General features: G+C 53.8%; 2 pseudogenes; one reads left to right on the top strand and one right to left on the bottom strand.

The window, feature by feature from the left end:
• Positions 1 to 417: 417 nt before the first annotated feature.
• On the bottom strand, positions 418 to 17,109 carry LOC136571073 (Fc receptor-like protein 2; annotated as a pseudogene).
• A 2,590-nt stretch (positions 17,110 to 19,699) lies between these two features.
• LOC136571070 (Fc receptor-like protein 3) lies at positions 19,700 to 24,220 on the top strand (annotated as a pseudogene).
• The last annotated feature ends 1,648 nt before the right edge of the window (positions 24,221 to 25,868 follow it).

Raw genomic sequence — 25,868 nt, 5'->3', positions numbered from 1 at the left:
TTAATCTGCAGTATTTCATTTATGAAAATGAATCAAGGGTCAAACCACCAAAAGGATTCCTGGAACATGTGAACTGGAAAGAATGTTTGAATATGTATAACTCTCCTGAGTATGTATTTACCCATACAATGAAAAGGTATGTAAGAAGAATTGTAGTTAACTGTGGGCCTCTGGCAGTTGCCAAGCACCCAGATGGCTGTTTACTGTCCCTTTTATTCCTTAATAAACATTTTAAAATTTTAAAGAGTGAGCCTTGTTTCTCACACAGTTTAACCAAAAAGCATCATTTTGGATACAATAAGAGTGAAAAATGTCTTGTGCCCCCCTGCCTCTAGGAGGGGGAAGGGTGCTGTGAAGAGGAAGAAGAGACCCCTGAGGGGAATTGATGCCCCCCAGTTTCACAGCACATCATTCTAGTCATGGGGGTCCCGCTGTCCCTCACAGGGTCCCCACAGCTCCATGGTGGTCACCTGTGGATCCTGAGGTGGGGCAGGGCTGGGGGACACCTGTGGGGGCTGTGAGAGTGACAGGAGTTGGGGGGAGCTGGGTGGGGGGTGACCCATGTGGGTGATGTGTCCCTGTCCTACCCCGGAATTCTCCCACTGCCCACTCAGTGCCCCTGATGTTGGGGTCCATCACATCCCCCTCCTCCGGGGGGTCTTGTGGGGATAAGGAAGGGGGTCTGGGTGGTGTCTGGGGAGGGGGGAAGGGGAGTCCCAGCCAGAGCCCCCCAACTCACCTGTCCTGGAGCTTCCTGGCAACTGCAAGGGAAAGGGGAGGGGGTGACCATGGGGACACTGGGACCCCGAACTTTCCTGGGACCTCAGCAGCTCCAGCCACCCATGGGACCCCCAAATCCCCACTGCAGCCCCAATTTCCAATGAACCCCTGGTTCCTCCTGGAGACTCTGAGCACCCCTGAAGCCTCCAGAACTTCTGCACCACCACAGGGGCCCCCAACTCTCTGAGCCCCCAGAACCCCAAGCCTGGCAGGGAGGGGCACCCCCAAACTCCCCCAGGACGCCAGAAAGATCCCCCAACATCCCTGCACAGCCCTCCACGAGCTCCCCAAATTCTCCAGGAGCTCCCACTTCCACCCCAATGTTCCTCAAAGCCCACTCAGGAATGGCCCTGGAGCCCAACCAAGACTCTCCTAATTCCCCCCAAATTCCACAGGACCCCTACCTGAGGTCACTGTGAGCTCAGTGTCCCCCAGCTCAGGGGCCCTGGGCGCTGCTGATCTCTGCCCCCACTCGGGGGGTTCCCCTGGCTTCAGGATCCCATCCCCCCCCATTGTCACCCACCCCAGCGGTGCCACCAGGGACAGCCCCCGATGACAGCCAGGAACAGGAGCAGGAACAGGAGAGTCCTGCCAACATTCACAGCCACTTCTGGGGACAGAGGGGACACACTGAGGTCACCCTGAACCCTGGGGGTCCTGAACAGCCCGGTGGCCCCCTGTGACCCCACCTGTGACCCAGGCTGAGCCAGGTGTCACCACCAGGACCAGCTCAGGACTGAGTGCCTGGAACATGCGGTGCCCGTCCTGTCCCAGCTGGTTGGTGGCCACGCACTGGTAGGTGCCTGAATGTCCCCCATCAATGTCCCCGAGCTCCAGGAGGGGACCCCGGGCCACCTGCTGCCCATTGTGCAGCCAGGTGAAGGTGACAGGGCTGAGCCCACCTGCACCGAGCAGTGCAGGGTCACGGGGTCACCTGCATGCACCTGGTGTGACAGGGGACTGGGGATGATGGAAGCATTGGCCACAGGCACTGCAGGGACAGAGATGGGGCTGGCCCCTGGCGAGGTGGGATGGGGGTGCCATGGGTGGGGTCACCCCCAGCCCGAGGGTCCTGCTCACCCAGGACGGTGACATTCAGGGGGTCACTCTCAGCCACGCTTTCCCCGTTGCTGACCCAGCACCGGTACTGGCCGCTGTCATTGTCCCCAATGTGCCTCAGCTCCAGGTGGGGGCCAGTGCCCAGCGGTGTCCCTGAGCCCTCCTGGTGCCAAGAGAAGGACAGGGGACCTGTCCCCATGGCCACCGCACAGCTCAGCACCAGGCTGTCTCCAAATTCCACCTGTCCCCCTTGGGGCTGCACTGACAGGGACATCCCCAAGGGCGGGACCCCTGCAGGAGTGGGGGACAGAGATGGGATTGGGGACCCGGCCGGGGGGGTGACACAGGAGGGGAAATAAGGGGATTGGAGAGGAGTGGAGAGGATCCCAGTGATCAGAAGGGGATCCTGGGAGGCATGTTGGGACCTGGCGAGACCCCATGGAAAGGAGGAGAGACCCAGGCAGGGATGGGGAACCACGAGGGACGCTGAGGAGACTCAGGGAACAATTTGGGGTTTAGAGATAGGCGGGTGGACCCAGGGAGGGAAGGGAGATCAGAGGGTGGATCAGGGACCTTGGAAGGACTGTGGGACACCAGGGAGGGCTGGGGAGGACAAAGAGAGGGATGAGGGATGTGCAGGGGGAACTGGGCAGTCCTGGGGGAAACCAAGAGGGACTTGAGAAATTTGGGGTGACCGAGGCTGGAGTAAAGGGAGGGATGAAGGATTCAGGCAGTGCTGGGGAAACTCTCTGAGGATGTCGAGCTTCCCTGTCCCCATCCTTGCACTCACTGTGCACTGTCACTGTCACCTGCTCCGACTTGCTCCAATGTGACACCACAAGGCTCACATAGCCCTTGCAGCGGTAGCTGCTGGTGTGGTGCAGCTGCAGGGGGGACAGGGACAGCTCGATCCCTTTATGGAGCCCCTCCAGTTTCTTCCCATTGTTGTAGAAGGACACACAACTGACCGTGCAGTTCTGCCAGCCCTGGCAGCACAGTGTCACCATGTCCCCCTCCAGCAGCGCCCATGCTGGCACCTGCAGCACCAGCGGGTCTAGGGGACAGAGAGGTCCTGTCACACCTGATGGCATTGGGTCACACCCAGCTGCTTTGGCTCGCTTTAGGATTTGTGCTTCTTGCAGGGCTGAGCAAACCACAGGCAAGGCCTTTTCTTCCATAGAATTCTCACCTCTGCAGCAGCTCGAAAGCTGCCAGAATCAAAGCCAAGGGGGCAGGAGGGACCCTCAGGTCCTGGCTGCCACCTGGGGCTGGGCAGAGCAGGGCTGGGCAATGGCCATCCCTGTGCAGTGGGGCTGGGCCATGGCTGGACCCCACCCTTGCATTGACAGGGGTCCCTAGGATGTGCCACCCCTGGGACAGGCACCCGGCCAGGAATGTGCAGGCACATTTCTGGAACTGCCACCTTCTGGGACAGGACCCCACACATTATAAGTAAAAAAAGAATTACTTATTTTTTTTAAAAAAAGGGTTGCAGAGTTACAAGTTGAGTTGGGAGCTGATTGCTGGCCAAGGAGAATTCTTTGTTAGCTGCATGTTGTAATCACCTGTTAAGTGTCGGTCAAAAACCCTCAGTTATTGAGAATTCTCCTTTTTATGTCAGTCCTGCCCCGCCTAAAGCCAGGTTGTTGGCCCTTCTCAGACAGTGCAAGAGGAGACATCGGAGTACAAGCAAATAACCTCAGACTCAGAATGCAACGAGAGAGGACCCCCACCACACTCACCGAAAAAAAAAACCCAAAACAACAAGCCAGTACAGAATTAGGAGATCGAAGTGATGTCTAGACATTAGGTCAAAGGTCCAGAGCCTGCAGAGATGCTGAGGACCTTTGCTGGCCCTCGCCCTAGGCAAAGACTTCAGCTGGGGGCCAGGACCCTGGATGGCAAACCTGAAGATTGTAACATGGTATTTACCCCCATTGCTCTCCTGAGGATGGGACCCCCAGCTCTACCCTTTAGTGGACAAAGCTGCACTTTCCTCCTCCTCCGAGCCACTCCTGGGAGCGACAACAGTGAGACCGTCAAGCCTCCCAACCCTGAGCTGATCACTTTTAATAAAGGCATTAAAAAGGAGAAAACATCTCCTGCCTTGTTTATTTCAGCTGGGGACTTGTCTGGGATAGCCACACCTGAAGAGGACACCAGGACTGGCCATCTTGGACCTCCAGGAAGCTGGCTATCAGGACCAGAGAAGATCAGCTTTGGACCAGTGACGCGGAGGAGCGCCAGACGGGTGAGAAATATCTGGCAGCGGGAGTGGGGCTGAGCGAGTGGAGTGTGAGTGAGATGGGGGCCGGCAGCTGAGACCCTCGGAGCGAGTGGCGACCCCCTATACCACGGTTCCGAACCCCCGCAAGGGGGCCGGCCGGTAACAGGGGGAAGCGAGTGGAATCAGCATGAGGGAGTCGCCTCCTAAGGGGTAAAGAGGACCCCCCTCTGGGTGTGCAGAGGAAATAGTGTATGAGTGGCACACACCCCAAAAGTCCTGACAGGGGGAAGTCAGGGAAATTGCAAGTCCTGAGAAGGATTTGGGGCAAGCCCACAAGTCCTGCAGGCAAATTAAGTCCTGACAAAGGGGTCAGGCATGAGTCTCGGCAGAGGAGGCTGGGATCTCGAGTTTTTGAAGTCCTGACAATGTAAGTCCTAGCATTAACAAGGGAAGTTAGGCAAACTAGAGATCAGGCAGTTCTTTTTTTTAAAGTCCTGAAGAAAGGGGTCAGGCAAATCTGAGTTTCAGTTGAGGGGGAGGCTGAGACTCCTCAAATAGGATTTTTCTTGAGTTACCTGTCAGTGCACTTCTTTTCGAATAGAGGCACCTTTGTGATTTTTTTCTGGTGAGACCCAAAAAAATGGGAGGATGTAATAGTAAGAAGAGAGGCAAGAGCCTGAGGAATATACTCCCCCATAGTCCCTTAGGTGAACTGCTAGAGAGATGGGATTCTATAGAGGCCATGGAGGGATTAGATAAGGTTAAGATGATTCTTTACTGTGTAGAGGTCTGGCCAGAGTTAGACATGCAAGGAGAATGGCTGTGGTGTGGGACAAAAAACAAGTGGATGTGTCAACAACTGAGTCACTATCTGACAGCTCAAGGAGATACTGATCCCAAGCAACTATTATATGTGGCTTGTTGGCTAAAGAGTGCTATTGAGGATGAAGATGTGCGAATTTGTAAGGTGCAGAGGAAGAAAGAGGGGAATGAAAGAGGGGATGCTGGAGTTAGAGAGATTAGTAAAAGGTGGGACCCCCTAGACTATTTGCCTCCTAATGCCCCTGCACCTTATCATCCTCTTCCTCGGGCACCTCAAAGGGCAGATCCAGCTTTTCCCCCGGCTGCCATCCCATTGCCACCGCCTCTAATTCCTTCTTCTACCTCTTTGGCTTCCTCTGTGGTAGACCTGGTATCTCCCCTGGTGGCCACTCCCTCACCACCCCCTTCCAGTTCCTCCAGTTCCTTCTGTACCCCCATGAGTGCCTACTCCACCTGTTGCACTCTCCACCCCTTCTCCAGCTCCACTTAAGCTGCACTCAGACTCTTCTCCCCCTCCTATTGCTGTCCCTTTACCTCCTTCTAGTTGGGACACAAATGCCTCCTTACCTGGTAAACTCTTATCACCAGATACAGCTGTTGACCTACAGAAAGTCCAGGGTAATGCTAATACCCCTCAAATGAGTAGTTTTGTGTCCAAAGATGGGCCATACTGCGGTACCCGATCCAGGACCGCCAAGGTAGAGAGACTTTTTCCCCTCAGCAAAGTTCCTATGGGAGGAGTAGCAGGAGGTATTAGCTTTGTAAATGCTCCTCTAACTGCCTCTGAGGTGAGAGGATTCAAGAAGGAGTTAGGGAATTTAGTTGAGGACCCAGTGGGCATGGCAATCAAGTGGATCAATTCTTAGGTCCAAATATCTACTACTATCTACTTGTGGGGAGATGAATTCCATTTTAAATATATTATTTTCCCCAGAAGATGTCCGGATGATGAGAGCTGCTAGCATAAGAATTTGGGGAAAAGATAACTGTCCGGCACCCCAAGTGCCATCAGGTGAACAGAAATTGCCACTAATGGATCCCAATTGGAACCCTAATCAGGAGGAAGGGAGGAAGGCCTTGATAGAATATAGGTCTTTGATATTTTGGGGGATCAAAGAGTCAGTTCCCAAAGGAACTAATACCAAATTAGCATTCAAGGGTGCACAAGAGAAGGATGAAACTCCTGCTACTTGGCTTAATCGCCTAAAGGCAAACTTCCAATTTACTCTAAAATAGACCCAGACAGCACAGAAGGTCAAGTGCTACTAAAGGTCCAATTTGTTACCAGAACTTGGCCTGATATACAAAGAAAACTGGAAAAGATTGAAGATTGGCAAGAGAAGGACATTAATGAGTTACTGAGAGAAGCATTGAAGGTGTATTTAAGAAGAAAGAGCAAAGGCCAAGGCTAGGATCGTGGTTGTGGTAGGTAGAGAAAGTGTAGGGGCAAGCAACTCTATCCCACGATCCAAGGTATCAAAAGAGTGGGTGGGTCCACCACCAGGAGTAGGCAAGGATAGGCCAGTACCATCAGGTACAAGGGGAATGGAGAGACCTCAAGTCCCTTTGAGCGAAAGACGCTGCTATTATTGTGGATAAATCGGACACATTAGGAGGGTTTGTAAAAAGCTCAGTATCGATGAGGCAATAGCCAGGGAACAAGAAGACTTAGAGAAGATTCTTACAGGTGACGATTAGGGGTGTCAAGGGCTTTACACTTTAAGAGACCCAATGCAACATCTAGAGGAGCCCTTGGTAAACTTTGAGGTGAGACCCCTAAATGAAGTATTTGAATTTTTGGTTGATACAGGAACAGAAAAGTCCTGTCTCAACAAAGTACCAGAAGGCATGGTAATTGGTAGAAAATTTTTTGAGGTATTAGGGGCTGAAGGAAAACCATTTAGAGCCTCAGTGATTGAAGATGTAAAAATAATTGGAAACTCAAGAGAGTGTAAAGCTAATTTTATTTACCTGCCTAAACTAGAAAAAAGTTTGTTAGGAAGAGATCTACAGGTTCATTTGGGGGTTGGGATTGTCCCAAGGGAAGGGAGGATGGTGGTACAAATAATGAAGTTATCCCAAGGGGATGTCACAGAGATAAACCCCAAGATATGGGCTGAAGGGGGAAAGCGGGGCCTATTGGACATTCTATCGATAACAATAAAAATGCAAGATGGTACATCACCCATACGGGTTAAACAGTATCCGATTTCCCTAGAAGGAAAGAAGGGGCTTGCCATAGTTATTGAACAACTGTTGCAAGAAGGAATTTTGGAACCCTGTATGTCACCGCACAATACCCCTATACTGGCATTTAAGAAAGCTGAAGGGAAATATAGGCTGGTGCAAGATCTGAGGGAGGTCAACAAAAGGACCATTGCTAGACATCCAGTTGTGCCCAACTCATATAGTCTTCTAAGCTGAATTCCAAGAGAACATGCTTGGTTCACTATTATAGATATGAAGGACGCTTTCTGGGCATGAACTCTGGCAACAGAATGTAGAGATTGTTTTGTCTTTGAATGGGAAGACCCAAGTACAAAAAGGAGACAACAGCTAAGATGGACCCGATTACCACAAGGGTTCACTGAATCCCCCAACCTCTTTGGACAAGCCCTGGAGGATTTGTTGGAATAGTTTGCTCCTGAAGAGGAAGTACAGATCCTGCAGTATGTTGATGACCTGATGGTGTCAGGGAAGGAAAAAGATCAAGTCAGAATGACCAGCATTAAGCTTTTGAACTTTCTGGGGGAGAAAGGACTAAAGCTTTCTCAAGAGAAGCTACAGTTTGTACAATCAGAAGTAACATACCTTGGGCACATAATAGGAGAGGGATATAAGAAGTTAAGCCTTGACAAAATTTCAGGTATTTTATCTCTCCCAGTTCCAAAAACTAAAAGGAATGTGAGAAAACCCTTAGGCCTGTTCGGATATTGCAAGTTATGTTTGGATCAATACAGGCAAAGTGTAAAATTTTTATACAATAAGTTAGTAGCTCCAGAATTTGGACAGCAGAAGACAACTGGAGAGCTTATAAGACAAGTTGTCTTCTGCCCCAGTCCTAAGCTTACCAGACCTCAGGAGGGGCTTTGATCTTTTTGTGAGTGCTGAAGGGGGTATAGCCTACGGTGTACTAACTCATGAGTGGGGAGGCTGCAGGAAACCCGTGACTTACATCTCCAAATTGTTAGATCCAGTAGCTAGAGGCTGGCCAGTTTGTATACAAGCAGGAGCAGCTACTGCTATCCTGATAGAGGAGACCCAAAAATTGACCTTACAAAGAAAAATGAAAGTACATACTCCTCACGAGCTTAAAACAGACCAGAGGGCTCAGCAGTGGCTAACTGATGGAAGAATATTAAAATATGAAATAATACTAATTAACACAGATGATTTAGAATTCATCACATCAAATGCCCTCAGTCCAGCACAATTCCTTATGGGAGAGCCTGTAGAGAATTTAGAACATAATTGTCTTGAATTGATTAACCTTCAAACAAAAGTAAGAGAGTATTTAGAAGATCAGCCTCTAGCCATTGGAAGAATCTTGTTCATAGATGGCTCTTCGAGGGTAGTAGATGGAAAAAGAGCTTTAGGTTATGCCATCATAGATGGAGAAACTTTATAAATTGAGGAAAAAGGGAAACTAACACCAAACTGGTCAGGCCAAAGTTGTGAAATATATGCCCTGAAAAGAGGATTAGACTTACTGGAGGGAGACCGGGGAACTATTTATACAGATTCCCAATATGCATTTGGGATAGTTCTCACATTTGGGAAAATATGGGAGGAGCGTGGTTATCTAAGCTCAAAAGGAAAAAGCTTAGCCCATGAGAACCTGGTCAGGTCTGTATTAGAATCTCTACAGAAGCCAACAGAAATAGCGGTGGTCCATATAAAAAGGGCACCAAAAAGGAGACAATCTTGAAGTTAGAAGAAACTGACTGGCTGATCAGATAGCAAAGGAAGCAGCTTTAGAACCAGGGGATCCAGTGAAAGTTTTGAAGCAGAAACCACACCTGAGGGAGGAGAAAGAAAAGAGGAACCCATATTTAGTGAAAAAGAATTGGAGGTTATAAAAGATTTAAAGTTACACCAAGGGCAACAAGGGGAGTGGTTCCCCTTGGATGGATGGGTGTTTTTAAACAAAGCACTTGTTTGGACAGTGCTAACAGAACTACATAAATTGACCCCCTGGGGAGTCCAAGGACTATGTGATCATTTCATAAGAAGTAACCTGTGCACAGGTGTATATGGCCTGGCAAAAGCAATTACAAAAGGGTGTTTAATTTGTCAAAAAGTAAACCAGAAGGTTATGAGAAAGATAGCACCTGGAGGGAGAGAATTAGCTCTAGGACCTTTCCAGGGCATACAGATAGATTTCATTGAGATGCCCCCAGTGCAGGGATACTATATTTACTAGTTATAGTAGATCATCTCACCAATTGGGTGGAAGCCTTCCCGACAAAAAGGGAAACAGCCCAGGTTATGGCAAGAGTAATCTTGCAGAATATTATCCCCAGATACGGAATGGTGAACACCATAGACTCAGACTGAGGTCCACATTTTGTGGCCTGAACATTGCAAAATATAATCGAAGCTCTAGGAATAAAATGGAGATTACATACTCTGTGGCACCCCCAGAGTTGTGGGAGGGCGGAGTGGATGAACAAAACTCTCAAAAATGTATTACTAAATTGATCGGAGAAACAAAAATGAATTGGCTGAAGTGTTTGCCCCTAGTGCTTTTGCACGTCAGAACAAGACCCCGGTCTGATATAGGGGTTTCACTCCATGAAATGATGTTCAGACTGCTGTTCTTGTTAACACCCTATAGCACAGGAGACTATTTGGAAGGAGAAGAAGCTACCAGAAAATATTTAGAAGTCATTGGAAGAACCCTGGAAGGACTTAGAAAAAGAGGATACTTCCCCTCTTGACACAAAAGTACATAACATTCACCCAGGAGATTGGGTTTTGATAAAATCCTGGAATAGTGGACCATTAATGCCTAAATTTGAAGGCCCCTTACAGGTACTCCTAATTGCTATTTTGGCTGTGCGGACCAGAGAAAAGGGTTGGACCCACATCACAAGAATAAAAGGACCAGTCTCACCCCCAGGCACTGGACAAGATTCAACGTCAGTTTCTCCCTCTGGCATTCGACCAGATTCCACATCTCTCTCACCCACAAGATTCAACCACATCACGAGTTAATTCACCTGAGTATACCATTATAAAAGGACCAAAAGACTTAAAGTTGACTCTCAAAAGGAAGAGCCAAAAAGACTGATGAACTGAATACAAAAAGAGTTTGGTATCAGAACCATACCATATCTTAAAGTGCTTTAAGACAGTTTTGTGTTTAAAAGAGGTTTGTAAAAAGGTTAAAGACTGTAATAAGTAATTCTAGTTAAGTTCTCCCAACTTAGTACCAAAGATTTCAAGTTAATCTTCTACAGAGTACTCACATAGGAGAAACTAAATTAGGAAGGACGGACCAAGAGAGGTTTAACCAGAGAAACAGATAGAAAGAACTCTAAAGAGCTTGAAGGCTTTTTCTTAGTAAAGTCCCCAAGAGGCAAGGCTGGGTGGGCAGGTTGTGCAAGATGACCCACACCAGACTCTTGGGAAGGGTAGTAATTATGGCTTTCACTGCTGGTGGTGCTCTGGGGAGCCCAAGAGAGCTGTGCAGTGAGTGCTACCAACCCCTCTATGAGGAAGAAGAAGTAAGTTCCTTGTTGAGAGTCCACACCAATTTTAACCCTACTTGTGTTAACCTCTCCCAGTTGGTCGTTTGTCAAGAAGATGAGAAAATGGATAGTCCAGAATTCCGCCACTTTTAGGCAGCAACTCCTGGGAGAGTGCCCTGTAAGAGAAGCCTGGTTGTGCTTTGAACGTGATGCTACTGAAGCAAGCCTGGTAGATCTGGTCAAAGAGAAAGAGATAGTAAAAGCAGTAAGAGAACAAGACCATTTAGAGATACCCCAAGGTAAGAATCTATTCATAGATACAGTAAAAAATCAGCCACAAATTTAATCTAACTAATTGTTGGGTTTGTGGAAGTACCCAGATGACCAAAATTGGGCCATGGGAAGAGGCCAATTTTGGGCTATTGGAAATCTTAAATTAGATACAGAATAACCCAGAATTTAGCGTTACAGAGGTGAAGGGAAAAGAACAATGGGATCTGAAAGCAAGAAGAATAAGAGAAAAAGGTATTTTAAGAAAAGGGAAGGGGTACAGTACACCAGTAGGAAGAATGGTTTGTAAAAGGTATTTAGTAATAAAAAACTCTGCTAGCCAGTGGATCCCAAGAGATCCAAATAAATTTTGGTCTGTTGAAAAAAAAGAAGGGAACAAGTGCATCCACCATGAAGCATATGAACTTTATGAGTGAGCTGAAAAAGGGATAAACCCCTTTTGGGAAATGAAAGAAATTTCTAAATATTGGGAATGCCCAACAGAAACTAAGAACACATTTCGGGGGCCCCTAAACACCTGTTTTAGATCTGTGGTACTACAGCATACACTACATTGTCAGGAGACTGGTCTGGCAGTTGCACTATTGGAATGATAAAACCAGCTTTCTTTTTATTACCCAAAGAATCTGGATCAAGTTTCGGAGTTCCTATATACGATGATTTAAGAAAAACCAAACAGAGGAGGCAAAGCACCATAGAAATTGGAAGAATCCAAAATTGTAAGAACCAGGTTCAGACCCCAAGAAAAATTATCGAGACTTATAGCCCAGCCACCTGGGCTCAAGATGGGTCCTGGGGTTATCGGACCCCGATATCCATGTTAAACAGAATCATCAGGCTTCAGACAGTATTAGAGATGAAGAATGCAATCATTAGAAACATGTAAAATGAAATAAGAAAATGAGCATATGTAAGTAACCAAGAACAGACTCCTACACTTGATTCCAGTTGGTGGGATAACCTATGGACTTTCAAAGGAGATTGGTGTAAAAAGGTAGCTTTCATCAGTGTGTGTACACTTGCTAGTTTGCTCTTTTTACCATGCTTACTTCCCTGCTTAATTAAATTGGTAACATCTGCTGTGCAGACCAACATAGAGATCTCTGAAGAAATTAACCTGAAGAAACCAGAAGAAGTAATAAAGTTAAGTAACCATGATTACCAGAGTGTTCAAGAAATTTATAATCAATACAAAAAATTAAGAAATTCTATGCTCATGAGTCAGAAATTGCAAGGTGATGCGAACTTAAGTTTAAGCCCGATCAAAGAAAAAGAGGGGGGATATGAGTAGAAAAGTTGCCCATTTTTTTAAAAGGCTGCAGAGTTCACAGGTTGGGCCAGTTGCTGCCAGGGTGGAGTTCTAACTGTTTGTTGTTGTAATCACCTGTTGTTAATAGTTTTTTTTTAACTACCTGTTGTTGATGGTTGGGAATTCTGGGAATTCCCTTTTTTGTCGAGTAACACCCTCACCCTGCTGCTTCCTGGAGGATGGCATACCCCCCCCCCGCGGCCGCCGCCTTGGGACGGTGAAGAGGAGGGGACAACGAAGTTGGCATGCAAATGAGGAAACCCCTCACCAAACCTAGCAAAATCCCCTAAAAACAATGAGCCAACATGGAATTAAAGGATTGAAGTGATGTCTAGATGTGAGGAACAGAATCCAGTATCCACTAAGGCCCTTTTTACCCCTCACCCTAACCTAAAAAGATGTCAGCTAGCACCTCAAATGTCAAAGTGAGAATGCGGGAATCTCCTAGTGCTCTTGTGGGCATGGAAGATGTAGCTCTGCTTGCAGACCAATGGACACAGCTGCTCTTTTCCTCCTCCTCCGTGCTGCTCCTGGAAGCAGTGGCAGCATGAGTGTGACCCGTCGGTTCTTCCCACTTGACCTGATTTTTAATAAAGGCATCAAAAAGGAAAAAGATCTCCTGCCCTATTTATTTCACTGCCACAGTCGATTCGGACACCCCGTGATCGTCCCGGCACTCGCAGCGTGGTGGCAGCTGGGCCCCTTCCCGGTGCTCCGGGACCACCATTGCGGTCCTTCCTTTCCGCAGACCCCACCGCAGGGTCTCTGCTCCCCCCTGTCCCGGGGTCTCTCCTCCGCCGTTTCGCTCCCTCCATGCTCGGGGCTCCCCAGTGGGGTCCCGGTCCCTCCATCCCGGCCCTTCCCACCCGCTGCCCCCCGGCCCCTCCGGCCGCGCCCCCCGACAGCCCCGGGGGGGCCGGCACCGGCAGAGGCTGCCGAGCTCCTGCAGGATGAGACGTTCCTGGGGCAGCACCGGCTGAGCGGGGCCTGGCTCCCTCACGCCCACAGCACTTGGGCTCCAGCAGCCCCAGGCTGCCCCTTCGGGATGTGCCGACCGCTCCCAGAGTGCTGCCCTTTGTTGGGAACAAGCCCGGGAGCACCCGAATCATCCCCAAGGACCTCCTGTGAGGCTGTGAGCCTGAGCCCTGAGGGGTTTGGAGGCCCCATGGGTGTCACTGCTCTGTCCCAAAATCTGGGGGAAGCAGGAATGGCAAGTGGTGCCCCACCATGGTCCAGCCCCATGGGCCTCACATGAGCACCCTGCGGAATTCCCAGCGCTCCTGCTTCACCTGCATGGCCAGGTGCTGTTCCCGTGGGCCCCCTGCTCCAGCCGCTCCCACCTCAGCCGCTGCTCCAGCTCGGGCTTCCTAGCCGGCGAGCAGGAACCAGCAGCCATGTGGCACAGGCACTGAATCATCCCCAGCACCAGCAAAAACCTTCCCGGCAATAAAGCAAGCCCCCTGTGAGCAGAGGTGGGGGTATCTGACCCCCAAATGGTATCCAATGCTGCCTTGTGTTGCCCAAAATCGCCAGGAAAGGCAGCAGAGCCATGCGTTTGTGCACAGGGATGCTTTAGGAGCATGGCTGAACTTCAGGAGCCTGAGCTATAATTACAACACCTCCTTAAGGGTCTGCAGCTCCCAGAGCAGAACAGGGGCACTGGCCCAACCACCTCCAGTTTCGCCCAATTTTGCCCTCCCAAGGCACTGCTTCCAGCCTGGGCTGTCCCTGTGCTCCATCTGCAGCTGCAGAGCCCTCGGGGCTGTGGCTCTGCTCTCCTCCTCCTCCTCCCCCCACTGCGGCTGCTGTGTCAGGACCAGCAGTGGCCCTGGAAGAGCAGGAACTCCAAACATGCTCTGGAGCCCCCTGAGGAGCCCCAGCAGAGTCAGCACTGAGCACCAGCTTTTCTGAATATTCCAGAGCAATTCAACATTTCCAGAGCGGCTGTGACAGGGTTGAAAGAGGAAAAGGGAGAGAAAGGCTGAGGATTTTCAGGAATTGTGGGGTAAAACCACCAGAGGTGCTGCTGTGGACCCGAGACCTGCCTGGGGTCGGGTGCTGCCTTCCTTCCATTCGGGATCATAGAGAGGGTTTGCGGGTGTTGCGCAGGGCGTGTGCCTGGCCCCGGGACACTGCTACGCTGCCACTGGGTGCTGGGATCCAACCTGCTGCCTTGGCGGCTTCTGCCCGCTGCCGGTGGTGGTACCGGGACCGATTGGTGGCCGTGAGTTTGCAAAAGGAGCGATTTCCCCTCCTCCCTCCCGCCCGAGGCCGCCATGGCCCCTGAGGGGATGGAGCTGGAGCGGGGCGCCCCCTGCTGGCCGGGAGTGCTCCCTGCAGCGGCCCCTGCTGGCCGCGGTTATAACTGCCACAAAAACCAACAGCGCTGAGCAGGAGGGAAAGTTCTGGGTTTGTGTTGTTTGTTCTGGTTTATAAATTTCCTTGTAAAGAGCTGCTATCCTTTTTCTGACACTCTTGCCTGTAAGGCCAAAGATTTTGAAATTAAAAAAAAGTTTTAAAAGTGGGTCTTCTTTCCATTCCAGCAAGGATCCTGCTGGCATTTGCACATATTTCTCTTGTAAACAAAGACAGCTGACATCTTGGTTCCAGCGTGGATGGGACAGACAGCGGGAAAAGAAGACAGGGTCAGGGACTTGACCAGCACAGACTCTGCCTTTTAAGCCAGTTGGGCCACCAAGGGCCCTCTCCCAAGGTGGCACTTCAGGTCACTTAGCCCCACCAGACCTGGGTTTGGCAGAGCATCACACTGTCCCTAATGTGCAATGGCTGACAGACTGACGGACAGACAGGGCCCTGTCTCACCAAAAGCAAGGCCTGACCCACCCTTGCCACACACAGGTGTTACAAAATGTCTCAAGACATCAAACCTTTCTTGTCTCTGACAGCCCACCCTGTGCTATGGCCTGATTCCTGACTGCCCTGAAAAAGGGGGAGGCTCTGGAACACCCACAGGACCTTTGTGACATCATAACGTGGGGAACAGGGCAGAGGAGGGGTTTGGGACAGGGGACAAGAGAATCCAGAGCCTCCTGAAGGCCGCTTTGGCGATCAGAGCAAGGAAGGTCCAAGGCCGTGACAGGTTCATCTAGTGGAAGAAACCTGCAGGGGAGAGTGTCCAGGGTTTGTTCCTTTTGGGGGCATTCCCAGGAAATTGTTCTTTTTGTGAAAATTTGGATTCTGAACCTTGTTGCTGTTGCTGTTGGTTTTATTCTCTCTGATTGCTGTTTCAGGAAATTGTTCTTCTCTCAGCCCTTTGGGATGTTTGTGCCTCCATGGCGAGGGAGAGGGGCAGTTTTTAGTAGCAGCACAGACACGAGTGGGTGCCCATGAGTGGGGACCCCCAGTGCTCCCCAGTTCCCCCCAGTGTCACAGCACAACCTCATTGATGTCACTGGGCTTTCGTAGTCGCCCATGGGGTCCCAGCAGCTCCATGTAGGTCACCCAGGGTTATTGGGTGTCGGTGATGCCTGGGGGCCCTACAAGACACACTGGTTGTGGGGACCAAGGCGGGGAGGTGACACTGGTAGGGGATGTGTCACCATCCCCCCATCCACAGTACTCACACTGCGCATGTTTGGTGCTCACAACATGGGTGTACAGCACCTCCCCCTCCTCTGGGGGGGCTGGGGGATCCAGTGGGGGCCTGTGGGGATAAAGACAATGTGTGGTAGGTGATGGAGATTTCTGACATGGGGGAAAAAGGGGAGCTCCAGGAGGGGACCCAGGGCCAACTCCTGCCCATTGTGCAGCCAGGTGAAGGTGACAGGGGCTGAGCCCACCTGCACCGAGCAGTGCAGGGTAACGGGGTCACCTGCACACACCTGGTGTGACAGGGTACCAAGGGTGATGGTGTCATCGACCACAGGCACTGTGGGGACAGAAACAGGGCTGAGGGCACAGGGAGGGGCTGGCAGCCGGTGTGGGGGGATAGGGACAAGGGGGAATGGGTGTGATGGGGGATTTCAGGGATGGGGTCACACCACAGAGGGTTGAGAGGACACAGGGCAGAGGCAGGGGGACCCAAGAAAGGTTACCGGGGGACATGGAGGTACCCAGGAAGGGGACCTGAGGAGGCTGTGGGGGCTCCCCATGCCCATCCCCTCACTCACTGCACACCGTGACGCAGAGCCGGGCACTGCTCTTCCGCACAGCCCCCCCTCGGAGCACACCTGGCAGCTGTAATTGCCCGAGTGGGAGACCCCCACGGTGGGCACCAGCAGCTGCGGGGACCCCTGCGGGCCCCCCACCACTTGCCCGTCCTAGTAGAACACGTGCAGGAGGAGGGCTTGGGGCAGCAGGGGGCTGGGGGTGCTGAGGCAGCTGAGAGTCAGGGGGGACCCCTGGGTGGGTTCGGGGGGACCCTCCAGCACCAGCACCCGGACAAGCTCAGGGGAGAAGATGGGGGACTGTGGGCACAATGATCCCGAGTCCCTGGGGAAGCGCTGTGGGGCTGTTGGGGTGGTGACTGTGAGGTGCTACCACGCACTGTCACTGTCACCGGTGTTGACTCCTCCCATCCCCATGATACCACTGTCTGAGACAATCACGGGGTAGCTGAGCCCACTTCTGGGTCCGTCATGCATGTAGGTGCCACTCTCAGTGACAGTGAACTTGCTGCCTCCCTCCTGACCCCAGTGCAGCCCATCCTTGTACCAGGTGGTGGCACCGGCGGTCCCCAAGCCCTGGCAGGTCAGTGTCACCCGGTCCCACAGCACCGCCAGCCTCCAGGGGGCTCCACCAGGAGCTGGGTGGTCTGGGCACCTGTGGGTGACAGGGGACACCAGCCTGCCAGGGCCAGTGTGGGGCTGGGGACAGTGGGGTGGGGTCATGGCATCCCCTGAGGACTCACCAGCGAGGCCAAGGGTCGGGGCTGGAAGGGAGAAGGGACAGGGCTGGGTGAGGGTCATGGGGACACTGTGGACACCCCATGTTTGCACTGGCCACCTCCACCAGCCCTACAGCACCCATGGTCCTGTGCCCACGAACCCATTCCAATGGCACCTCTCCCCATGGCCCATCTGCATGGTACTTGGCCCTTGTTCCTGTCCCTGCAACCCTGTTCCCCTGTCCCTGTCCCCACAGCTACCCAAGCCCCAAGGCTCCTTCTGCCATATCCTTGTCCCCATATGTCTATTCCCCTGTTCCTGTCTCCACATCCCAGTTCTCCAGTTCCTGTCCCCAAAGCCACCCCAAAACTCTGGTCTCACTGGGCTCCATGCCCTGCTCTGTCTCTGCTGGCATTGGGGACCTCACGGCACTCCACAGGCCCGCCTGTGCCCCCTCCCTTCCCCATTTCCTGGGTGTCAGTCCCATGCCTGGGGCACTCACCCCACAGGAGCAGCGAGTGACTGCTGTGGTCACCTGTTCCCTGGCTGGCAGCTCTTCAGATGAAGGGCAAGGAAGCGAGGTCACGTCTGTCCCCACGTGTAGGTGGCCCTTGGTGGGGGAAGGGTGGGGATAGGCCTTGGCCAGTGTGCGGACATGATGGGGTAGTCTGGGGACATGATGGCGGATGGTGTTTCCCGGAGTGGGGAGCTCAGGGGATGTGGGGAACCAAGGATGGGTGTCCAGGAGAATGGGGGTCCAGGGGAATTGGGGTTTCCATGCCTAGGGGGGATTCAGGGATGGGGGTGCTGTGGGAACATGGTCCCCAGGAATTTGGGGTCATGGTGTGTGGATGCCAGGATTGCGAGTGCAGGGGGTCACAGTTCCTTCCTGGGGTGCCTCAGATTTTGGGGTGACTCAGAGCCCAGCACAGCCCCCACCCTGCAGCACCCCAGGGCTGTCCTGGTAGGCTCTGGGTGTCTGCCCCACACACCCCTGGGCTTTTTCCTGTCACCCCCAGTTTCCTGGTTCAGCCATCCTAAGGAACACCTGAGCAGGTAACAGCTCAGGGGATCCCAGGAAGAGGAAAAAGGGGGTGGGAGGGGGTGCAGGCAGTGACTGGGGGCCTGTGGGGGATGGGGCTTTATGGCTGCGATCCTCCAATACTTTCACTTTCTCTTTCCTGCAGCAGAAGGCAGAGCTTGTTTTTGCTGAAGCAAGGACCTGGATTCTGTCCTGGGGGGCACATCCAGAGGGGTCCAGCCCTGAGGAAAAAGGGCAGCTCTGCTGTAGTGACACCTGGGTCTTGTCCCAGGCTCTTGTTCCAGGGGGGTCATCCTCATTCTGTGGGAGCCACGTCTTTTGAGATTCCTGTCACAGAGGTGGTACATCCTGGGGACCTCTGTCCTGGGGGGGCCCTGAGCATTCCCGCTGTCCCCAGTAGGGCCTGTGACCTCTGGGTTGCCCAAACTTAAGGTGTGCCTGTTACAACGTTGCCCTGATGATGGTAAATCCCAGGAAAAATTTGGTTGAATTCTGTGGTGCCCAAATGCTTGAGACCAAATTATACATCCAAAAAATAAAGGCAAAAACCATTCCTACAACATTTTTCCCAATAAAAATAAACTCTGCAAAAATCAACCTGACAAGGTATAAAATGCTTTGGTTTATAGAATCCTTTTAAAAGTTGCTTTCCCAACAAGTCACTCATAATAAAATCAGAACCAAATTGCAAAGAAATGAGACTTTTTGGTTCCCTTTAGCAGCCCCCTGCTGCATCCCGCAGCAGTGTTGGCTTGTGGATAACACAGAGGGTGGAATCTCCCTGAGTGTCCAACAGCTCCATGGGATTGTTCCCTGCCTGCTGGGCAGCAACCCAGCCCCTAAGGAAGCCTTTTCTTGGCCCATATTTAGGAACTCTCCCCATGTTTCTCATTCCCACCCTGAAACTGGATTGACTTCCCATGGATTCCACTCCCAAAAATGGGAGAAATTCTGTCCATCCTTGGGACAGTGCACAGGAATCTGTGGAAATGCCCCTGTGTGCCTCAGGGTCTGATTCCCTGGTAAATCCACTCCAGCCTGCCCTGAATTCCCCTGCCTGGACACTCCCTGCTCCTGCTGTGACACCCCTGTTCCCCAGCCCCTCGTGTGCAGCCCCTGCTCAATATTTCCACACTTTCCCGTCTCTTCTGGTGTGCACATCCAGAACACAAACATTCTTTCTGGGAGGTACCAAAGGGCTGCAGGTTTTGTTCAAGAAGGACGGTCTAGGTCAGGTTGTTGAACAGATTGTTGTAGTCTTTGCAGTAGCTCTGAGGCTCTCTCAGTCCCTTGCTGAGAGGCACAAAATGATCAATTGCTGCATTTCCGGACTGGTTCCCTCACAGCTGCCCCTGCAGGGGCGGTTTCCAGCCAGCCCTGCTCTGAAAACCATCAAAGACCCTCACAGAGCCACTGATTGGGCTCCCTTTGGGTTTTGTGCTTCTTGCAGAGCTGAGCAAACCACAGGCAGGGCCTTTTTCCACCCACAGAATTCTCACTTTGCAGCAGCTCGAAAGCTGCCAGAATCAAAGCCAAGGGGGCAGGGGGGACCCTCAGGGCCTGGCTGCCACCTGGGGCTGGGCAGAGCAGGGCTGGGCAATGGCCATCCCTGTGCAGTGGGGCTGGGCCATGGCTGGGCCCCACCCTTGCATTGACAGGGGTCCCCAGGATGTGCCACCCCTGGGACAGGTACCCGGCCAGGAATGTGCAAGGACATTTCTTGAATCGCCACCCCCCGGGACAGGACCCCCCCATGCCAGGATGTGTCACCCCCTGGACTGGTGACACGCCCAGGTGAACTCCAGAACAGGAACAGAACTCCAGAACCTTAGAGGACAGGACCCCCCTGGATGTGCTCCCTCAGGAACAGAGATTGCCCCCCTTTCCCTTCTGACTCTCAGCACAAACGGCCTCCCTCTCCTCCAGGACAAAGAAAGTGTTCAGGGAGCACAGCCCAACACCTCCATCCCCCAAAGACTCCCCGCCCTTACCTGCGTCCCCTGCTCCCCATTTTCCCCCTCTCCCCTGGGTCCCCCAACCCCTTCCCATCTCAGGTGCTTCTCAGGATTGCTGAGCCAGGAAGTGGGGCTGATGGAATATGACAAAAAGTAATGAGAATAACGAAAGAAGAAAAATAAAGAGAGGAAAAAGTCAGGGCCAGGGGAGGACACAGAGGCAGAGCTACCCAGGACCCCCATGCAATGCCTGGCCAGGAAATGAGCACCCCAGGGGTGATTTTGCAGGGCCCTGGGTCACCCCAAAATTTGAGGCACCCAGGAAAGGAGCTGTGACCCCCAGGCCCCCCCAGCCACTGCCCATCCCTGGCACCCCCATTCCCCTGGGACCCCAACCTTGGGACCCAATTTCCTTCTGTCCCCCCTTCCCTGAGACCCCCATCCCTGGACTGCAATTCCCCAGGATCTCCAACCCTAAGGAGCCCCATCCTGGTAATTCCAGTCCCTGGAACACCCCTTCCCTTGGGGACCTTGATTTCCCCAGGGCCCCCATTCTCACAGGGACCCCCTTTCCCCTGGCACCCCCATGCCATGGCTCCCATCCCATGATCACAAATTCCTGGAGGCCACATTGTTCTGGGACCCTCATCCCCAAATCTGAGTCCACTCAACCTTTGGGACCCCCATTTCCCTGGGACTCCATCCCTGGGCACCCCATTCCCCTGGACACCCATCCCTGGCTCCCTACACAGCCTTAGACTCCAAATTCTGGCAACACCATGTCCCCACCATGTCCCACCATCCCCCCCCATGTCCCATCAGGTCCCCACCCTGCCCCCATCCTGTCCTCACCCTGCCCCCAACAAAGGGCCACCTACACATGGGGACAAGAGGTGACCTTGCTTCCTTCCCCTTCATCTGAAGAGCCGCCAGCCAGGGGAGCGGCGGCCACAGCAGCGAGTGACAGCCAGTGCACATGGCTGGGGACACCGGGATGGCCGGGAAGGTGGCGCTGCTCCTGTGGGGTGAGTGCCCCGGGCACGGGCCTGACACCCCGGGGATGGGGAGGGGAGGGGGCACAGGGGGCCTGTGGGGTCCCCTGAGGTCCCCAATGCCAGCAGAGCCAGAGCAGGGCATGGAGCCCAGTGTGACCAGAGTTGTGGAGTGGCTTTAGGGACAGGAACAGGGGAACTGGGATGTGGGGACAGGAACAGGGGGAAAGAGATGTGAGGACAAGGATGTGGCAGAAGGAGCCTTGGGGCTTGGGTAGCTGTGGGGACAGGGACAGGGATACAGGGATGCAGGGACAGGAACAAGGGCCACGTTGCATTGGGATGGGCTGGGAGGACAGGTGCCATTGGAATGAGATCATGGGCACAGGACCATGGGGATGTGGCCATGGGGACAGGTGCTGTAGGGCTGGTGGAGGTGGCCAGTGCAAACATGGGGTGTCCACAGGGTCCCCATGACCCTCACCCAGCCCTGTCCCTTCTCCCTTCCAGCCCAGACCCTTGGCCTCGCTGGTGAGTCCTCAGGGGATGCCATGGCCCCACCCCGCTGTCCCCAGCCCCACACTGGCCCTGGCAGGCTGGTGTCCCCTGTCACCCACAGGTGCCCAGACCACCCAGCTCCTGGTGGAGCCCTCCTGGAGGCCGGCGGTGCTGTGGGACCGGGTGACACTGATCTGCCAAGGCTTGGGGACCGCCAGTGCCACCACCTGGTACAAGGATGGGCAGCGCTGGGGGCAGGAGAGAGGCAACAACTTCACTGTCACTGAGAGTGGCACCTACACATGTGACAGATCTGGCAGTAGGCTCAGCTGCCCCGTGAACGTCTCAAACGGTGAGGACATTTTGTGTCCCCAGCCTGGCACCCACGGGAACCCCAAGGACTCTGGTGGGCTCCACCCCATGGGTCACCCTCTAGTGTGACCAGAGCCCATGCCCTACACACAGGGACATCCCAGAGCATCCTAGTGTTGTGGGACCCTTGTGCTGAAATTGGGGAAGCCTGGTTCACTGTCTGTGACCCAATATTGGGGTCCCGGTGACATCAAGACCCTCCAGACCCCTGTGATGTGACGGCACCCCTCTGCTCCACAGACCAGGTGGTGCTGCAGGTGCCAGCGCAGGCAATGCTGGAGGGAGAAACGCTGACACTGCGCTGCCGGTACAGGCAGGACAAGTTGGTCACTTCGGTGTTCTTCTACCGCGAGGAGACAGAACTTAGAGGGCTCCACAATGGGACGGAGCTGTCCCTGTCCCCTCTGCAGCTGAACCACAGTGGCCGCTACCTCTGCAAGGCCTGGGTGAACAACAGTGTATGGGAGGAATCAATGCCGGTGACAGTGACAGTGCACGGTTAGCACCTCACAGCCACCACCCCGACAGCCCCACAGCGCTTCCCCAGGGACTCGGGGTCACTGTGCCCACAGTCCCCCATCTCCTGCCCTAAGCTCGTCTGGGTGCCGGTGCTGGAGGGTCCCCTCAAACCCACCATGGGGTCCCCCCTGACTCTCAGCTGCTTCAGCACCCTCAGCCCCCTGCTGCCCCGAGCCCCCCTCCTGCACGTGTTCTACTGGGATGGGCAGGTGGTGGGGGGCCTGTAGAGGTGTCTGCAGCTGCTGGTGCCCGCCGTGGGGGTCTCCCACTCGAGGAATTACAGCTGCCAGGTCCGCTCTGAGGGGGGTCCGTGCGGAAGAGCAGCGCCCGGCTCTGCGTCACAGTGTGCAGTGAGTGCGGGGATGGGCATGGGGAGCCCCCACAGCCTCCACGGCTCCCATACCTGGCTACCTTCATGTCCCGTAGACACCTTTCTTGGGTTCCCCCTGCCTCTGCCCTCTGTCCCCTCACCCCTCCGTGGTGTGACCCCATCCCTGACATCCCCCATCACACCCATCCCCCCATCCCTATCCCTCCACACTGGCTGCCAGCACCTCCCTCCAGCCTCAGCCCTGTCTGTGTCTCCCCAGTGCCTCTGGCCAATGCCACCATCACCCTCATTCCCCTGTTACACCAGTTGCACCCAGGTGACTCCATGACCCTGCACTGCTCAGTGCAGGTGGGCTCAGCCCCTGTCAACTTCACCTGGCTGCACAACGGGCAGGAGGTGGCCCAGGGTCCCCTCCTGAAACTCGGGGCCTTTGATGAAGGACATTCAGGCACCTACCAGTGTGTGGCCACCAACCAGCTGGATGGGCACCAGGCACTTAGCCCAGAGCTGACACTGAAGGCAACACCATGGAGACACAGGGATACAGGTAAGGTTACACAGGGTCATCTGGGAATGCAGGACCCCTAGGGTGATGGGTGATTCTGATGTGTCCCCCTCTGTTTCTTGCAGTGGCCACAGGGGTCGGTTGGACCCTTTTCTTCCTGCTTCTGTTCGTGGGTGTCATTATGGCCTGGCACCCGTGGCACCGTGTGGGTGGGTGACAATGGGGGACAGGGGGTCCCAGGGAGCTGTAGAGGCCCCCAGAGTTGGGGAGCAATAGGGTGGAACCCACAGCCCCAGAATTGTGACCTTGGCTGGGGGTCCTGTAGGGTTTGGGGAGGTGCTGTAGGGTCCTGCATGAATGTTGGGAGTTCTTTCAGGGGCCCTGGGGACTTCTGGGGGGGGTCTCTCTCCCTGGTGTGCTTTAGGTTCTGGATGCTGAGTTGGTTGGGGGCACCGGGGAGCTTCATGAGTTCTGGGGGGCTCCAGAGATGCTTGGGGCTCCTGAGGGAAATTGAGGGTCCTGTAGGGGTCAGGAATCCTGAGAGGCATCAGGGCCCTGGGGACCCTACAGTCACCCCTCCCCTCTTTCTTTGCAGCTGCCAGGAAGCACCAGGAAAGGTGAGTAGGGCCGTCCAGCCATTACTCCCCCACCCCACCCCACAACTCTCCATCCCCTCCCACATCCCCTTTATCCCCACAGGCCCCCCCCCGAGCCCCTGGCCCTTCCACAGGAGGGGGAGGTGCTGTACACCCACGTTATGAGCACCAAACAGGCACAGCGTGAGTACTGTGGATGGGGGGGGACAGTGACACGTCACCCACTGGTGTCACTCCCCCACCTTGGTCTCCACAACCAGTGTCTCTTGCAGGGCTCCCCCGCATCACTGTCCCTCAGGCACCTCAGGTGACCTATGCGGAGCTGCAGGGACCCCACGGGAGACCACAGGAGTCCAGTGACATCAATGAGATTGTGCCATGACACGGGGGGGAACTGGGGGCACTGGGGGTCCCCACCCATGGGTACCCACTCGTGTGTGTGCTGCCACTAAAAACTGCCCCTCTCCCTCCCCATGGGGGCACAAAGATCCCAAAGGGCTGAGAGAAGAACAATTTCCTGAAACAACAACCAGAGAGAATAAAACCAACAGCAACAGCAAGGTTGAGAGTCCAGAGGTTCACAAAGGAATGATTTCCTGGGAAGCTCCCACAACAGAGCCAAATCCCAGATGATTCCCCCAGCATGTTTCCTCCACCAGAAAAACCTGGCAGGGGCCGTGGACCTTCCTTGCTCTGATAGCCAAAGCAGCCTTCAGGAGGCTCTGGATTCTCTTGTTCCCTGTCCCAAACCCCTCCTCTGCCGTGTTCCCCACACGAGGATCTCACAAAATCCCTGTGGCGGTTCCAGAGCCTCCCCCTTTGCCAGGGCAGTCGGGACCAGGCCATGGCACAGGGTGTGGTGTCAGAGACAGGAAAAGTTTGATGTCCAAAGACATTTTGGAACAGCTGTGTGTGGCAGGGGTGGGTCAGGCCATGCTTTTGGTGAGACAGGGCCCCATCTGTCCATAATTGCATCAGCCATGGCACACTGGGGACAGTTTGAGGCTCTGCCAAAGCCAGCTCCTGAGTGGCCACGTGATCAGAAGTGCCACCCGGGGAGAGGATCCTTGGTGGCCGAACTGGCTTAAAAGCCAGAGCATGAGATGGCCAAGTCCTTGATCCTCTCTTCATTTGGGGGGTCTGTCCCATCCCCACTGAAACCCAGGAGCTGTTAAGTGTCTTGGTTTACAAGAGAAATATCTACCAAGGAAAGTAGGAACATTGCTGGAATAAGAAGACCCATCTTTAAAGTATTTTTATTTCAAAAATGATGGGGCCTCCAGGCAAAAGAGTATGAAAATTAATAACTGTTATTTATGAGGATATTTATAAAATAGAAGAGAACAAACAACACAAAACCAGGATTTTCCCTTCTGCTTTTTAGCCTTTGGTGCAGTTATGATCACGACCAGCAGGGGCCGCTGCAGGGAGCACTCCTGGCCAGCAGGGGGCGCCCCGCTCCAGCTCCATCCCCTCAGGGGCCATGGCGGCCTCGGCCGGGAGGGAGGAGGGCAAATCGCTCCTTTTGCAAACTCACGGCCACCAGTCGGTCCCGGCACCACCACCGGCAGCGGGCAGGAGCCGCCAAGGCAGCAGGTTGGATCCCAGTGCCCACTGGCAGCGTAGCAGTGTCCCGGGGCCAGGCACACGCCTTGCGCATCACCCGTGACCGCTCTCCATGATCTCGAATGGGAGGAAGGCAGCGCCTGACCCAGGCAGGTCTCAACAGCAGCAGCTCTGGTGGCTTTATGCCATAATTCCTGCTAACCCTCAGTTTTTCACTCTCCTTTCCTCCTACAGCCCTGGCACAGCAGCTCTGGGAATGTAGAATTCCTCTGGGATGTTGAGGAGCTCAGGGGGTTCCAGAGCACGTTTGGAGTTCCTGCTCTTCCTGGGCCACTGCTGGTCCCGACACAGAAGCCACAGGGGGAGGAGGAGGAAGAAGAAGAGAGCAGAGCCACAGCCCCAAGGGCTCTGCAGCTGCAGCTGGGGCACAGGGACAGCCCAGGCTGGAAGCAGTACCTTGGGAG

The sequence above is a fragment of the Molothrus aeneus genome, unplaced genomic scaffold, assembly GCF_037042795.1.
Source record: "Molothrus aeneus isolate 106 unplaced genomic scaffold, BPBGC_Maene_1.0 scaffold_60, whole genome shotgun sequence".
NCBI lineage: Eukaryota > Metazoa > Chordata > Aves > Passeriformes > Icteridae > Molothrus > Molothrus aeneus.
Note: the sequence above shows the minus strand (reverse complement) of the source record. Positions and strands in the feature narration are given on the sequence as shown.